The sequence below is a fragment of the Bubalus kerabau genome, chromosome 14, assembly GCF_029407905.1.
Source record: "Bubalus kerabau isolate K-KA32 ecotype Philippines breed swamp buffalo chromosome 14, PCC_UOA_SB_1v2, whole genome shotgun sequence".
In the NCBI taxonomy this organism is placed as follows: Eukaryota; Metazoa; Chordata; class Mammalia; order Artiodactyla; family Bovidae; genus Bubalus; species Bubalus kerabau.
Window position 1 is genome coordinate 36,127,656 of NC_073637.1, and position 17,046 is coordinate 36,144,701.

Sequence of the window (17,046 nt, forward strand, 5' to 3'; positions counted from 1 at the left end):
GAACAACCTTCAGCCACCCATCGCATTCTGTCCCCACCCCAGATATCTCTATCGTAGTGAAAATAAACATATATAAATCCACAATATATATGACTCCACAGTGAGCCCAGGTTTCCATAGCAAAGGGGAATATTACACTTCAAGGCTACACTATCAAAACAGATTTATCTAACGTTCCTGTTTTGACTATCAATTCTGAGAAATTTTTATTGGCCAATCTTAAAAATGCTTAAAATGTGAGATTGCAATGGCAACACTCACGAAGCTATAGATTAGGAAGCACAGTCCAGGCAGCTAAAAAAATTCTTTTTAAATTCAAACTACAGAATTCTCTTCCACTATACTCAAACCTGGAATTTGCATTTACACTCAGAGACAAAATCCTTTAGGAAAATGTGAAGAAGTATACTTAATCATGTTTTCAAATCAAAATTTCAATATTCATTCACGTACAGAATCTTATAGGGCTTCTCTGGTGGCTCGGTGGTAAGGAAGGTGCCAGCCAGTGCAGGAAACGCGGGTTCTATCCCTGCATGGGGAAGATCCCCTAGAGGAGGGCATGGCAATCCACTCCAGTATTTCTTTCCTGGAGAATCCCACAGACAAAGGATCCTGGCAGGCTACAGTCCAAGGGGTCACAAAGAGTCAGACATGACAGAGCGACTAAATAACAACAGTATACTATATATTTGAGACTCAAAATATTTCTGTATTATATATCCTACTTAACCTTGAAAATAAACTAAATAAGGAAAGCTGAAGTTCTTTTCTGGAAAGATAAAGAAGGAAAGATAAAGTTCTGATTTAGCTCAAAGTTATGTCACTTCATTTCTTAAATAATTAAAATAAGTCCCCATAGAGACATAAATTATGACACCATCCAAGATAAGGGTTCTAAGTAATTCTATAGTCACACTATTTCACACAACCTGTTCTCTGTAGAAGTGATTTACCCAACAAATCACAGATGCCACTCATAACATAGTATTTCTAATATTGCAAGGAGTAAAGAATTCTGATTCATAGGATACCATATTTTCTTAACAACAACAACAAAATAAATCCAAATGGCTTTTTCCCATGCACCTGCCCCCCAAAAGTGAGTACAAAATTAAAGTGCCAGAGTGGGACTTTAAATTGTTTAGGGCATCATTAAATTTCAAATGAGTCATCATGTTATACAGTTTGAAATAAAGGTTAAAAGACTTACTAATGAAATGTAAGCAAAATATTCCATAATATTTGATTTTAAAATTAATTTTAAGTCCTCAAATATGAATACTATGTTCCTATATTACATTTCTTGCCACAAATATGCTTGTATTTAAGGCTACTTAGGCAGAAAATGGACCTCAGGGGTTAAGATCAAAGTCTTTGGAGAGGCAAACTGCCACTTCCTTGATATGACCTTGAAAAAGTCACTTAACCTCTCTCAGCTTCCATTTCCTTATCTGTTATTCTGAAGATAATGAAGAGCACTTACATAATGCCTGGCACACAGTGAACGAGCTATAAGTAATAACTGCTGTTATTTAGTATTATCAAAGGAATCTCTGCAAGTTGCACTTGCAAATTAGATATAAATAAGAAATGGCTGTGTCATTCCCCAAATTTAACTTTAAAAAAGAAAAAAGGCCTAGAGGTTAGACTTAGTTCTTTCTACAAATGAAAAACCACGATGGCAGAAGGAGAGACCAGTATTTAAAAGGGTCAAACAGATCAAAACACAATGCATACAAAAAATGAAAGGTAGCAAACCAACAGTAGTGCCTAACATCCGGGGACCCTTAGAGAATAACCGCCAAGCACACAAGGTAGCAGCTGTGTCAACTTATGCACACAGCCACCTTCAAGAATGGATTCAAACAGCAACATAGAGGGCAGAAAAGTGGCCCCAAATTTCCCTCAGTCTACAAAGAGAGCACAACTTAGTAAATTACATTTTGTATGCAGTGACACGTAGTGGGAAAACTGTAACTTGTTTGGTTTTCAGAGATTAAAACTGGACAGCTAAGGCCAAATAAACTTTGTTCTCCATAAAGGTATCATAAAACATTTCCATCATGGCAGCGTGATGGAGTAAGGAGGCGAGAAGCTCCCACACTTGCGTCAGATTTATCCATCACTTAATCCTAAGAACCTACTAGGGTGCTGACAAAATAGCGAATTGGAAGCATCATCCTCTGACTTCTACCCTGATTAATCATACTCGAGTAACACACGTAATTTCTCTGAGCATTTAAGAGCTCTATACTTAAAAAGTATGTGATAGAAATTAATTTCATATTTAGAGAAAAGTATAAAGAACTATTTCTAGTTTGTATTTACAGATGCAGAGTTCAATGACTCTGAATATAAATCAATTCTTAATATCTATTACCCAATAATTACTGTAACAAACATTTATTCAGTCTTTCCTATTCAATGAGCACTATTCTAAGGGCTACAGATACTGTTTTTAACAAGACAAAAGTGGCCCCAATGTTCATGGAGTTTATAGTCTAGTAGGAGAGACTAAAAATAAAAATACATCACATGATCATAAACATTATGATAAAAATAAATCAGAGTTGTGTGATAAGGAGTGATTGGGAAGCTATTTCAGACTGGTTGGACCAGAAGAGCCTGCTCGTTCAATCTACCTGTATAAGACTGAAATTTGCTACCAAAATCTATAGCAACCATTCTTTTATTTACATATAAAAATAAGTATACACATTTTGCCAGGCTATGAAATTATAATTCACCTCATCCAATGGGTAAGTGTAAACTCTTCCCAAATACACAAAACAAACACTGATAAACAGCTATGGTCCTTTTACCTTCAAATATCATTTCTAACATGTGGATATTGAATCTTCATAATAAAACAAATGTAGACCAATGTACAACATTTTAAAATTCACATTCATTTTATTTATATACTATATTGCTCAATTGTAAATAATTTTAAATGTTTGATTATACTTAAAAAATCAGAATATACCAACAGGAAAGCTTACTTTTAACTCACCTGTGACTGTACACAGTGCAGAAGATCTATAAATGTGTAGCCAAATCCAAGAGAAATCTGCAATAAAAAGAAATGAACAAATATGAACAAAAAAATGCAGAATCCCGTCAGACTCATTAGATTCGGTATGATTTTTTTATAACCAATGTAAGTAATACTCAGTAATAACATCTTTCTACTCAATAACTCACTGATACCATGTAAATCAAGAAGCAGACTTGCTGCACAACTTTTATTTGTCCGCGCTAATATAAGACACAAGGCCACATTTCAGTGTCTTCCAATTCAGTGAATTATGAGGTGTCTACCCCTCAAGTTTTGAGTTCTCGACATAAAACATAATACATTTTCTGGTAGCTGCTTGCCTAATCACTAGCACTTCACTGAATAAAAGCAGAGTTGGCCCGAGCTACCCATTTTTACACGGCACTCCTAGTCTAATGACCACCCCACAGTAACACAGTGCGGAAGAGATGTTTGCCAAATGAATGAATGAATGATTTAATTAAATGATTAATTAAGCTCACATACTGATCTTACTTTGCTGTGATTTACAGTTTGCCTCTATGGAAGAGAATGGCTTGAAATTACTGAAATAAAAATCTGTCATAACTGCTTAAACAAAGACATTCAAAAGTGAATAACTTAAAAAAGTCTCGAGTATAATGATGCAATAGGGAATTCCCTGGAGTGTCAGTGGTTAGAACTTGGCTCTCACTGTCAAGGGCCCTAGGTTTGATTCCCTGGTCGGGAACTAAAATCTTGCATGCCACACGGCAGAGCCAAAACAAATTTTTAAATAACCATAAAAATGATGCTATCTATGGCAATTTGCAGAAGAGTGGATAAGAAGGTAAGAATTGAACATTTTCAATAATGAGGGCAACAGCTCCCCAAGTTTCTTCTGGGTTTGTACCCTTGAGAAGAAAGAACTTAGCAATGAAGGACCACACACTTCCTCTGACCCACACAAGGGTCACTTACACTGCACCTAAGAAGTTTCCTTCAAGATGCACAGCCCAGAATACGAACACGGCAAATACGTGCCTATGAGATTTTATGTGTATGGATGTTCACCACTCTTGTGTACATTACAGATCTAAGAAAAGCTGCACGACTGCTACTGCACAACTGCTAGTGATATGTTTTCATTTTAACTATTATGGGCTACTGGATTTAATCAGCTTCAGGGAGTGTTTTTACAAACTGAGCTACTGTACTTTTTTTCCCTTCAGGTGACACCAATCTGTAATAATTCATACTCTGAATCATTATCAGGCTTGAGTATTAACTTTCTTCTGAGCCCTTTATTCTTTAGAATAAATAGAACCTAACAGTAAAAAAAAAAAACAAAAAAAAAACTAATGTTAATTTAATACTCAAACTGCCATTGTTCTAGGGCACTAGAAACATCTGATTTCATAACCTGAGAGGTCTAAAGGGGAAAGAAATGGGGGAAAATGCACTTTCATTTTTACCAGGACCTGCTCAGGCTGGAGATCATCACATATAAAGAAATGCAGCTAAGGAATCAGGAAGAGATGATTCATGAAAAACAAAAGGAAGTCTATATGCAAATAAGAAGTTATCATAGTAAAGAAAATGAACAGATTCTCCTCCAGTGGTAGTCCATGAGCAGTGTGCAATAAACTGTTACATAATAGGGGTCATCAATTCTATACCATGCTCCTGGGGTAAATATACTCATTATGCTGACCTACTTAAGCCCATTCTAAGTCTATACCAACAACTAATTTGCTCAAGGACATCACACTATGCAACAGTCAAGAGTTAAAACTTGTGATATGAGTAGAAATGATAACATTAAACAATTAAGGCTTGATCTATACCATTCACAAAGGCTTTTCTGAATGTGCTACTATAAGGAGGAAAAAGTGCTAATGAATCCAAACTAAACAAAAATACATTAAAAACATGAAGACAGACGAAACATAAAAACATGAAGACAGTATATTATGATACCTCGGTGTGACACTTTAAACCAGAAGAACTAATAAAATACTTATAAACATAGAATTACAAAATGTTTTCTAAGTCACCGTCTCTGTGTCTGTGTGCATGCTTGGTTGTGTCTGACTCTGTGAGCCCACCAGGCTCCTCTGCCCATGGAAATAATAGCTATTTAAAGTGACAGTTCGAGCAATGACAAGCCTATAAGAAACCGGCATCTTCCTACTCTTCTGTGAGCCCTGACAGTTTTTAGGAAGCTCCTTTAGGAGTTTCAAGGCAAGAGGAGCAGACTGCCCTGAGCCTGGCAGAGTGACAGAAGGACAGAGAGGAACCTTGCAGGAAATGACAGAGGGATACACATGTCCTCTCTCTTACAACCACTACTATTTCCACTGTATAAACCAAAAAGGTAAACCTCCTCTCCATAGGAAAAAAAAGCTGCCTGGAGCAGATAAAAGAACCTAGGGCTAAGATCATCAAACAGGTGAGATTTCAAAACCTGGCTCTCTCACGTGAATACTGCTGCTAATATTTCCATCACAAGCCAGCTGCTTGTGACCTCAAAAATGTTATTGTGGACTCAACTATCAAATGAGGATAATGTCCTCTCTGCACCACCCTGAAAGTATTAAATGAGATAATTACACAAAGCACTTGGTACGTGGCAGGCATTACACATAATTATGATTCTGCCAAGTGTGATTCTGCTAAATGCTGCTAGCTGTGACAAGTAGCTCGGTACAATGACAAGCCTAGCCTAGCCCAAGTAAAACTGATCTTTCCTGAGACGTCTTAAGAGCTTTTTCTGCCCATAATCGCCCAGGTGGATGCATAAACATGGGAGTCTGATGGGAATCCCCTCGCCCCACCTTGGCCATGCTGTGTAGCATGCAGGATCTTCAGTCCTTGACCAGGGATTGAACCAGTGCCCCCTGCAGTAGAAGTGCAGCCTTAACACCTGCACCGCCAGGGAAATCCCCTGCTGAGACAGTTTTGAATGAGGACTGGCTTTAAAACTAAAAGCGGCAAGATAATATTAATACCTGATTTCAAATCTTACAATAAAGTTATAATAAGCAAAGAGGTAGGGTACTGCCATAAAGATAAACAACAGAAGACAACAGAGTCCAAAACAGACTCACACATTTACATCAATCCATATTCAATAAAGGTGACATGGTAATTTAGTGAAGAAAGGGGCAGTCTTTCCAAAAAAATGATACTAAAAACTGATTATACATATGAGAGGGAGGAAGAACCTCAACCTTCACCTTGCACTATGGAAAAAGTCAACTCAAAATGGATAGCATCACAGATCTAGAAATAAGAGCTACAAAGCTTGTAAAAGGAAGCAGTTGGAGAAAATTACTGTGGATTAGGCAAAAATATTTTAGGTATGATACTTTAAAGGCATAAAAAGAAAAAAAAATTGTTTAAAGACCATAAAAGGAAAACACAAAACCGAATTCCTTTATAATTAAAACTTCTGGGCTTCCCTGGTGGTTTAGTGGTAAACAATCCACCTGCCAATGCAGGAGACACAGGTTCGATCCTTGATCTGCGAAGATCCCACATGCTGTAGGGCAACTGAGCCTGTGCAACACCACTGCTGAGCTTGTGCTTGAGAGCCCAGGAGCCGCAGCTACTGAGCCCACGTGCCACAACTATGGACGTCTGCACGCCCTCGAGCCTGTGCTCTGCAACAGGAGAGGCCACCACAAGGAGAAGCCCACACACTGCAAGAAAGAGTAGCTCCCACTCGCTGCAACTAGAGAAAGCCTCTCTCAGCAATGAAGAGCCCAGCCAAATAAACAAATAAAAATTTGAAAAATAATGTTAAATCTCCTGTTTTTCAAAAGAAATAATTTAACAAATGAAAACACAAGCTACAGACTGAAAGAAAATACTGGCAAATTAATTACCTGAAAATATGTATGTATTTAGAATATATAAAGAGCTAAATACATAATAAAGGATGTACATAGAATAAATAAAGGACTCTCAATAATAAAACAGATAGTTCAACTTTTTTAATGAGAAAAATATGCTAAGATATTATATATATATATATCTCACAGGGAACGTACATCAAAAAATATTGGGTATCGTTAGTCATTAGGAAAATGGAAGTCAAAATCAAAACAAAATACCATAGCCCATCCAGTAAAATACCCAAAGCATTGCCAAGGATATGGAGAAACTAGAACTTTCCCATTTTATCCCTTGCTGGTGGGAAAGTGCAATAGTACAGTCATTTTGGAAAACAGTTTGGAAGTGTCTCATCATCTAACCCAACGATTTCACATCAAGGTGTGTTTTCATTCATCTCAGGGACAGAGGACCATACAGAGAGTTGTACATGAATGTTCTTATCAATTATGCTGAAAAAATTCAAAAGTTTCAGTTGCAGAATGAATCTTTTTCAGAATATGGTACATTCATACAATGAAATACGACTCAACAATAAAAAAGGAATGGATAGCTAACGTATGCCACAGCATGAATGAGTCTCAAAAACATTTTGCTAAAGAAAGAAGCCGGACACAAAGACAACAGACTACATGATTTCACTTACTTGAAATTCCTAGAAAAAGTAAAACTACAGAGACAGAGAACAGACCCGTGGTATTCTGGGTTAGGGAATGCAAATGGGGACTGACTGAAAATTGCAGGCCACCCCAGTATTCTTGCCTGGAGAATTCCATGGACAGAGGAGCCTGGTGGGCTTCAGTCCACGGCGTCACAAGAGTCAGACACGACTGAGTGACTAAACCAACAACCAACAGTAGCAAACGGTGGTGTGAGCATTTGCCAAGGAGAGCGTCAACTAACACAATTACTTTGAGACAAAAAGCAAAAGAAAAAGAAATCAGGACTGAGCTAACATCACTTAAAAAAGATTGTTGGCAGCATTAAAGGAATAGGTTGATGATTTTTTAAAAGGCAGGGGAGGGTTAGAAGGAGATGCACTTGATCTTTTATTTGCTTGTTTAAAAAAAAAAAAAGTTAGGAACAGAGCCAGAGGAAGGAAAATAAGCCAGAAAGAAAATGAAGTCATGTGTGTAACAGTGGCTAAGACAGCACCTTCTAACTTAGTAGTATAAGGGAAGGGCCATATCTTGCTGTTTGGGTTTAATATCACCACAAGTAACAACTATCATTGAGAGCTCTGGGCAAAGGGCTTGAAATGTGTTACTTAATTTAATCTTCCCAACAATCCTATGAGGCAGGTACTGCCACCACCATCACTCCTTTGTGGATTCAGAAACTTGAGATGAAGCCCAAGGCCACAGAGCTGATATGGCAGCAAAGCCTGGATTAGAACCCAGGGTCTGACTGCTGAATCAATTATGCTCTTACCTACTAGGCTATTATGAAAATATTGATAATGTTATCATTGTTGGCAATTTGATTTGAAAAAGGTGGCCTAAAATGTGATTGGCCTGAAAACAGCTGCCTTGAGCTTTTGGTATGGTACCAACACGAGCAGTGTGTTCCTCACGCCACCCAGGCTGACACTGTTAATAATTCTGCACATTATTTTTTTCCTGACTCAAATGTAGCCTCATAATTTTCTCAAGATTGCCACCAATTAAAGGAAGTCATCAGGACTTCCCTGGTGATTCAAGGTTAAAGACTTCGGGCTGCCAATGCAGTGGGGCGGCAGTTTGATCCCCGATTGGGGAACTAAGATCTCACATACTGTGAGGCCCGGCCAAAAAGTAAAACAGAGAAAAGAAAAAGAGAAAGTCATCAACACCAGTGTCAGTATGCAAAATATATACTTTCTAATCATAACAAAACCAACTTGATTTTTGACAGACAACAGAGTACATGGAACCAGCACTGGAAAGATGACTAACAAAAAGGGAGTCACCATACTTCATGTTCCCATGTAGGTCTTCTTTGTAATTTAGCCAGCACCAGCTCAGTCAACAAGCCAGTCAGACACATGGATAGAAACAGAGAGGACACATGGAGAAAGGAAGAGAAAGCTAGAGGTTCTGATCAAATTACTTGAGATTTTTCAACAGTTCAAGCCAATAATTTTTCCACTTGTTGCTGAGACGCACAAAAACTCCCCAAACACCCACAGAAAACACCTTTACCTCGGCATGTTTCAACTCATGTAACATCAAGAGGAAAGTCTTACTTTCAAGATTTACCTATGAGAACTACTTCAGATTACTGAATAGGACACTGTATTTATATATATATATATGAAACATATATTTTAGATAAAAAATCCTTAAAAGCCTTAATAATGTAAAGAAAGTGTATTACATATACAAGGTAAAATTCTTTCCCAAATATTAAGTTAATGGTGCTAGAAATAACATCCAATCTACAGAAGAATAATTCATAAGTTAACTGATGAATGTACTTCAGACAATATACTTCTACATATACTTTATAGACAAGCTTACATTTTCTCTTTGTTTAAAGAGTTCAATGATTCCTAACCCATGAAACTCTTTATACATGGCATCTAAAACAATAAAACAAACCAGTGAATACAACAAAAAAGACACACAGATATAGTGAACAAACTGGTGGTTACCAAGGGGGAGGGAAAGTAGGTAAGGGCAAGATAGGGGTAAGGGAGCTGGGCACGTATCAGGAGAAAAACATGGTTTGAAAGGATACATGAACACCAGTGTTCACCGCAGAACTGTTTACAACAGTCAAGACAGGGAAGCAACCTAAATGTCCATCAACAGAGGCGTGAATAAAGAAGCTGTGCACAATGGAATATTACTCAGCCATAAAAAGGAATGAAACTGTCCCATTTGCAGTGGCATAGACAGACCCAGAGACTGCCATACAGAGTAAAGTCAGTCAGAAAGAGAAAAACACATATGCATAATCTCCCTTTTATGTGGAATCTAGAAAAATGATAAATGGACTTATTTGCAAAGCAGAAATAGAGATAAAAGATGTGAAGAACAAATATATGAATACCAAGTGGGGAGGAGGGGATGGGATGAACTGGCAGACTGGGACTGACATATATACACTTCTATACATAAAATGTATGACTAATGAGAACATGAAGCTCTATTCAATGCTCTGTGATGACCTAAAAGGGAAGGAAATCCAAAAAAGAGGGGGTGCATATATAACTGATTCACTTTGCTGTACAGCAGGAACACCACACTGTAAAGCAACTATACTCCAATAAAAGTTAATAAAAAATAAAAATAAGAAAGTAAAATGCTTTTCTATGAAAAAAAAAAAGGGGGTAAGGGACTAAGATGTACACGCTACTATGTAGAAAATAAATAAAGATATACTGTACAACATAGGGAACATAACCAATACTTTCCGATAACTATGCGTGCTCACTCAGTGGCATCCGACTGTTTGTGATCCCCATGCACTGTAGCCAGCCAGGCTCCTCTGTCCCTGGAATTTTTCAGGCAAGAATTCTGGTTTATGTCACCATTTCCTCCTCCAGGGGATCTTCCCAACCCAGGGATCAAACCCACATCTCCTGTGTCTCCTGCATCGGCAGGCAGATTCCTTACCACTGTGCCACTTGGGAAGCACCATAATAACTACAAGAGGAGTATAATCTTTAAATACTGTGAATCACTATGTTGTAACATGAAACTTAAATAAAACTGTAAATCATCTATACTTCAATTTTAAGTGAAGAAATTTATGACTTCATAACTTTTCATCCATACTAAGTATTAAAAACTTGTAAGCTACAATTAAAATAGATATATAGAAAAGGATATAGCGTCTATTTAAAAACTCCTAAGCTATAGGTTACAGCCCATGGGGTCACAAAGGGTCAGACATGACTGAGCATACACACGCACCCAAGCTACAGGTAGGTACACATATACAATTGATATGTGTGATATGATGAAAAATAAAATATCCATCAAATTTGCACATCTCATACAACCATTCCTTTCAAGTCTGTCTCTCATTCAACATGATCAGAGTTAATATAGTGATGCAACTATCACAAAATACTAACTCTCCAAAGAGGAGTATTTTCACATAGAGACAGACCTAGAAGAAAAATTAACTCACATGTGGTTGAATGCACATGCCTCCAATTTGGGAGACGATTAAAGATACTAAATTTGGAGTCACTAACTTGAAGACATCATTTAAATCCACTAATAATGGTTTAAAGAACAAAGAGCTGGGAGTCTGGACTAAAGCCCTAAGGAACTCCTTCTTTTAAAAATTATGTAGGAAAGGAACTAACCAAGGAGAATGAGAAGAAATTACCCAAGAGGCAGGAGGGAGACCAGCACAGAATCTGAGAGAGGGACTTCCCGGAAAGAGAGGCTGGACAACACTACTCAAGGCTCCTTAGTGAGAGCTGCAGTGTCTACCTGAGTTAGAGCAGAAATTGCTCATGACTTTCCTAAGAAGAGTTTCATCAGAATGATACCGACATAAAGCAGACTGGAGAAAAGTTAAAGTGTTGACAAGTGATAGGAAAAAAGGATTTGGACACAACATATGCAAATGATCACTATCATGACTAGCTTATATTAAAATTTGGCTCAAGGGGTAAATAATCTGCCTGCCAACGCAGGAGAAACAGGAGATGTGCGTTTGAGCCCTGGGTTGGGAAGATCCGCATTCCAGTAATCTTGCCTGGAAAATTCCATGAGCAGAGGAGCCTGGCAGGCTACCATCCATGGAGTTGCAAAGAGTCAGACATGACTGAGCACACACATCCCCCCTAGACTGTGAGCTGCTTGAGGGCAAAGGTAAGGTTTCCTCCGTCTTTGATTAAGAAGACAACCTGTAGTTGGACAGGTGACCTTTTAAACAATGCTCCTGAAGAAGTCTTAGGGCTTTAATTAGGGTGCTCAGCCCAAAACACACAGTAACAGTCTTGAAGAGAATTAGAGGGGAGAAAAGAAATATCAATGTATTGGGCAGAAATTAATCTTTCTTAAACATAAAAGAAAGGCTCAAAGATGAGAACATCTAAGATGAGAACATGCCAACCTGTCAACCAACCAGTCTCCCCAAAATAAAAGGCCCCAAAAAACTATGAGTAGAATTGTAATTGTTTTCCTCCCAAGAGGGTTGGATCATTTTGGCCTGAATGTTCCCTTCCATCCTCACTGAAATGGGAATAGGTACAGAAGCCTACAGTATACGCCAGAAAAGGTGAGGATTACTACAGATTATCAGTTTATTTTTTACAATAAATCAGTGTGAGAAGACACATCTACCATCCTTAATGCAATAAAATATAAATCCTGTTATAAATATTAACAAAAGAGGAACAAAATCCACTCAGGGAGAGGGAATAAGACTGTAAACTCCTCTCAGAAACTCACCTGCTCCTTGGATGTTCACCCTAACTGCAATGACCACTCTGCTACAAAACGAGCCTAGAAGCTTCCCCTCATAACCCTGAGCACAACCCACACAAATCTGCACAATAATTACCTCAGGACTGTGGGGTAACAAAAGGAAGTGAATCAGAAGTAGCATTAAAACTATATCATCTGAAGAAAAATACCTCTACGATGTGTCTACAAAGGATGGGGTGGTCTTTAATCTCCCAATACCCAGCAGTGTCCTCAAATACCACAACACAGCTTGGGCTCAGCCATTTCAGTTGTGTCCGGCTCTTTGTGACCCTATGGACTGTGGCCCACCAGGCTCCTCTGTCCAGGGGGTTTTCCAGCCAAGAATACTGGAGTGGGTTGCCATGCGCTCCTCCAGGGGATCTTCCCCACCCAGGGATTGAACCCGCGTCTTGTGCATTGCAGGCAGATTCTTTACTGCTGAGCTATTGGGGAAGCCCCCACATCACAGGGACCAACACAAAGCTTCTGTCCACCAAAGCCCCTTCTGAGTTTGTTTCCTCTCTAAGGACCAGCTTCTTCCCCAGATGACTGTCACTGTCAATTCTCACCCAATTCTCACCCCCTCCAGGGAGGCTGCTGCTTTCAACAGTATATGACCACATTAAGATAATCATCGGTTCAACATAAAAAAGGGAACATTCTTAAAAAAAAAAAAAAAAACAAAACACTATGAAAGAGGGTAAGTGTGTCTTCTTTAAAAGGAAGGTGTTATATAATACCCATTTTATAACCAAGAAGAGGTAACACAATTTGTCTAAACTCAAAGAATGTGCACAGAGCTGATATTAAACCTGAGTCCGCCTGGCTCAAGGCCCTGTGACTTGGCAGCTTTATCTACTGAAGACAAAAAAAAGAAGCAAGCACCCAAACAACGGCATTTTAATTTTCAAGTTGAAAACAGCTCACAGAGTATATGTGTTCACAGGCCTAATTTTGTATCACAGATAAGTTCTTTTTCCCTTGAAGTAGAATTACAATTTTATGTGATATAATTAAGAGGAGAAGGAAATGGCAACCCACTCCAGTATTTTTGCCTGGGGAATCCCAGGGATGGGGGAGCCTGGTGGGCTGCCATCTATGGGGTCGCACAGAGTCGGACACGACTGAAGTGACTTAGCAGCAGCAGCAGCAGCAGTAATTTACAGAGTTCTAGAAAGAATATGGCATTCCAAAATTGAATGGCACCCCACTCCAGTACTCTTGCCTGGAAAATCCCATGGACGGAGGAGCCTGGTAGGCTGCAGTCCATGGGGTCGCTAGGAGTCGGACATGACTGAGTGACTTCACTTTCACTTTTCACTTTCATGCACTGGAGAAGGAAATGGCAACCCACTCCAGTGTTCTTGCCTGGAGAATCCCAGGGACGGGGGAGCCTGGTGGGCTGCCATCTATGGGGTCACACAGAGTCGGACACGACTGAAGTGACTTAGCTTAGCTTAGCTTAGGAGAGAAGCACTGCAACTTAGTTTATCCTTGGAGTACAAGTTATTACCTAGTCAAACTGTCATTGTCTCTCTGTCTGTATGATTTCAGAGTCAATCCATGGATCCAACAGTCAGGAAGAAGAAATGTATCAAAAAAAGACACCGAGTCAGAAATTTAACTCATTGTGAGGACCAACAGAGCTTCCCATTTTGTTAAAAAACTGAAGAGGCAATTTTTCATTCTACTCTGTGTCTGGGTTTCAACAAAAACTTAGAGGCACAGTGGAGAAAATTGGACCCTCTGGTGATGGTATCATTTTGCATCAAAATTTAGGTATGGAAGAAACCTGGAAATATCTATTGTAACTACACCATTTTATGATGCAAAACTGAGGCTCAAAGAGATTAAGTACCTCTCCCAACACTGACAGTACTTCCTCTGACTAAAGGAGTTTCTATGAACCCAGAAACAAATATTATCCTAAAAACACTGGCCTTGCCCTCATGTTTGAACTGTCTGCTTTGGAAATCATCATCAAATATGTGTCAGCCTTCCCACAAGAGCATTACATATCCAAAAAGATATGAGAGAGGCTTGTATATTAGTTGTAAATCTAGAATTTACAGGTAAAATATCTAATAACACAAGATACAAACACAACTTGAAAGATCTGGAGATGAGCAGTCTAACATGCTGACCAAGCAACCAGAGCCACCTTGTGTTAAATATCAGGTGTCAGCCACTTTGATACAAACTTTACATGCATTATTTTTGATGTTTTCCATAAACGGGCATCTATCAATTCCATTCTGTAGGTGAGGAAGGTGAAAATCAGGGAACGTAAGTGATATCCTCACCGAAGCAAGAGGAAGACCTGCTGGTGGCATCTGGGTCTCTCCGAGCTCAAGATCACCACCACACCCACACCTACCGACCCTCCACCCCACTTCCATCCTGATTCCTTCCTTCTTTCAGTCTAGTTCCACTCCTCTGGACTTCATGGTCCACCCAGCTCATTCTCCCCAGAAGAAAAGGTCTGACATCAAGAAGATACTTTGTAACAGCCAGCAACCACAAAAAACAGCCCCAAGCATCAGTTCACCCAGTGAATTCACCCAATACAATCCAATGAATTGCCCTAAAAATGTTTCACTAACAGGATTATTCAATAAAGGCTTGTGCTTATATAAGCAGAGAATGGAAGAAAACACTATGATGTTGTAGCATAAAAGCTGGAGTGAAGGAAAAAATACTTAAAGGCTATGACAAAATGAGGGTTTTATCTGACATAAGGAATTTCATTTTAAAAAGAAAATAAAACAGTTCTAAAAGCTAAGGAGGGAGACAGGAAAACAATCTATTGGTGCTGAATTTTCACTCAAACTAGGAGCCTCAAAGACTCAGAATGTATATAAATGTCCATGAAACTTTTTAAAACCATATTTTCATTCTGACGACAATCTAAGTTATTTAACAAAGGGATCTGCTAATTCATATGGACGACCATTAAACAGCTGATAGCCTACTGCCGTTTAATTTCACTACTTGTTTTTGTGCTTACAATTGGAATTAGAGACTAGTCTCATTTAATGTCTTTGATATCAAGTCTTAATGGACAAAGTTTTCTATAAGTTCAAGAAAAAAAAATAAGGAAGAGGGGATATGAAATACTGTTACACAGCCAATAACAGCACATGCTGGACTCACAGGTACCAGAGCTCAACAGGTTGTGAACAGCAAGACCGTCACAGCCACACAATACTGCATGCATGGTTACCAATAATTTAAATCTTATTGGTTTGGTAGTTTTATTTATATTTATAGTTAGCAAATCTGATTTTGTTTAAAAGATCCTAATGAAACTAAAATCTTTCTGCATTGAAAAGGGATCCAAGTGACATATACTAAAATGGGGGCTTTTCGTAAGGGCCATGACACCAGTTAATTTCCCCCATTACTTACATAATAAATATGGCCATAAAATGTGATTAAAAAATCATCTGTGTACGGCTTTTGTTTTTAAAAAATTCTGACAAATCAAAATAAGGCTCTACCGGTGGTTCCCAAAATGTGTCTCTATGTAGCTTAAGAACAAAGTTTTGAGGATTCTCCTTCATTATTAGATTATGAGATTATTTTGTGAAACTAAATTTTCCCTTTATTTTCTTAAAAGGTGGTAGTAGATGGTTATTTTTTTTCATGTAATGACTTGGAAAAATCCAAAATTTGCCAATCTTATATCAATTGCCTAGATTTTTAAATAGCATATGAAATTTTAAAATTGTATATGAAACCATTATCTCTAGGTACCACACTGGCCTACCCATTATGAAATTTTATACACACACACACACAAACACACAGATAGGAATTTTCACCTGGTACCACAGGGAAAAATCATTTTGAACATGAACTTGCATTCAAGAAGTTCTTGATTCTACCCAAAGATACTTAACACTTTTCTATGTATGTCTCTCTCTCTCTCTCTCTCTCTCTCTGGTCTGGGGCTAAGAGCGCTCAGGTAGTTAAGCCACAACTACATGAGGACAGGAAGAGATGACTTATCATGCAAGTGCACAGAAGTAGACATTTTGCCGAACATCCTAGGATAAACCACAGCCTAATAAGGTTAATAATGAAGATGACAAATAGTACATAAAGAACAGAACTATGGAAAACTAACGGTAGCAATAAACTTTTTGATATTCCTCTCATTGAGAAATGAATTTTAACTGCCTACCCTTGGAACGACAGTTGCCTTAGAGATTGGCTGGACCAAAAGACTGTGGCAGAAGTGATATACTGGGACTTTGGAGCCTTAGAGCTCCAGCCTTGAACACTGGAACCTTCTATCTCACAGTCCTGAGCTGCTACACAAACCTGACTACTGTTAAGACACTGTACTGTGAGGAAGCCAAACCTTGGCATGAGAGAGGCCATGTCAAAAAGAGAATGAAATGCCTAGCCAGCCCCACACCGTTCGAGCCTCTAGTTCTTGATCTTCCCAGCAGAGACTCCACACCTGGGGGAGCAGCAACAAGCCATCCGCCTAGGCCATGTCCAAATTCCTAAGCCACACAATGATGAGATGACAATAATAAGTTGTTGCTTTAAGCAACAGATAAGCAGAATAAAACGAATCCCCTTTCATAAATACTAATAAAGACTTTAAAGCAAAAATGAAATCTCAGGCAGACTAGCTGGAAACTAGAACGGCATCAGACACAAGAGAAGATTCCAATGCATGAAGATAAATAGAAATCCATTCATGCAATT

At 38.6% G+C, this 17,046-nt stretch overlaps 1 protein-coding gene across 17 annotated transcripts in view; it reads right to left on the reverse strand.

Moving 5' to 3' along the window:
* The window catches only part of NCOA2 (nuclear receptor coactivator 2), a 285,913-nt gene that overhangs the window by 176,014 nt on the left and 92,853 nt on the right, over positions 1-17,046 (reverse strand). For 16 of the 17 annotated variants that reach the window (XM_055546219.1, XM_055546232.1, XM_055546227.1 and 13 more), the window contains one exon: positions 3,014-3,070. The exons of the other annotated variant lie outside the window; for it this stretch is intronic. The gene's annotated coding sequence lies outside the window, so the exon portion shown is untranslated. The remainder of the gene's footprint in view (positions 1-3,013; positions 3,071-17,046) is intronic. 17 annotated transcript variants of the gene reach the window in all.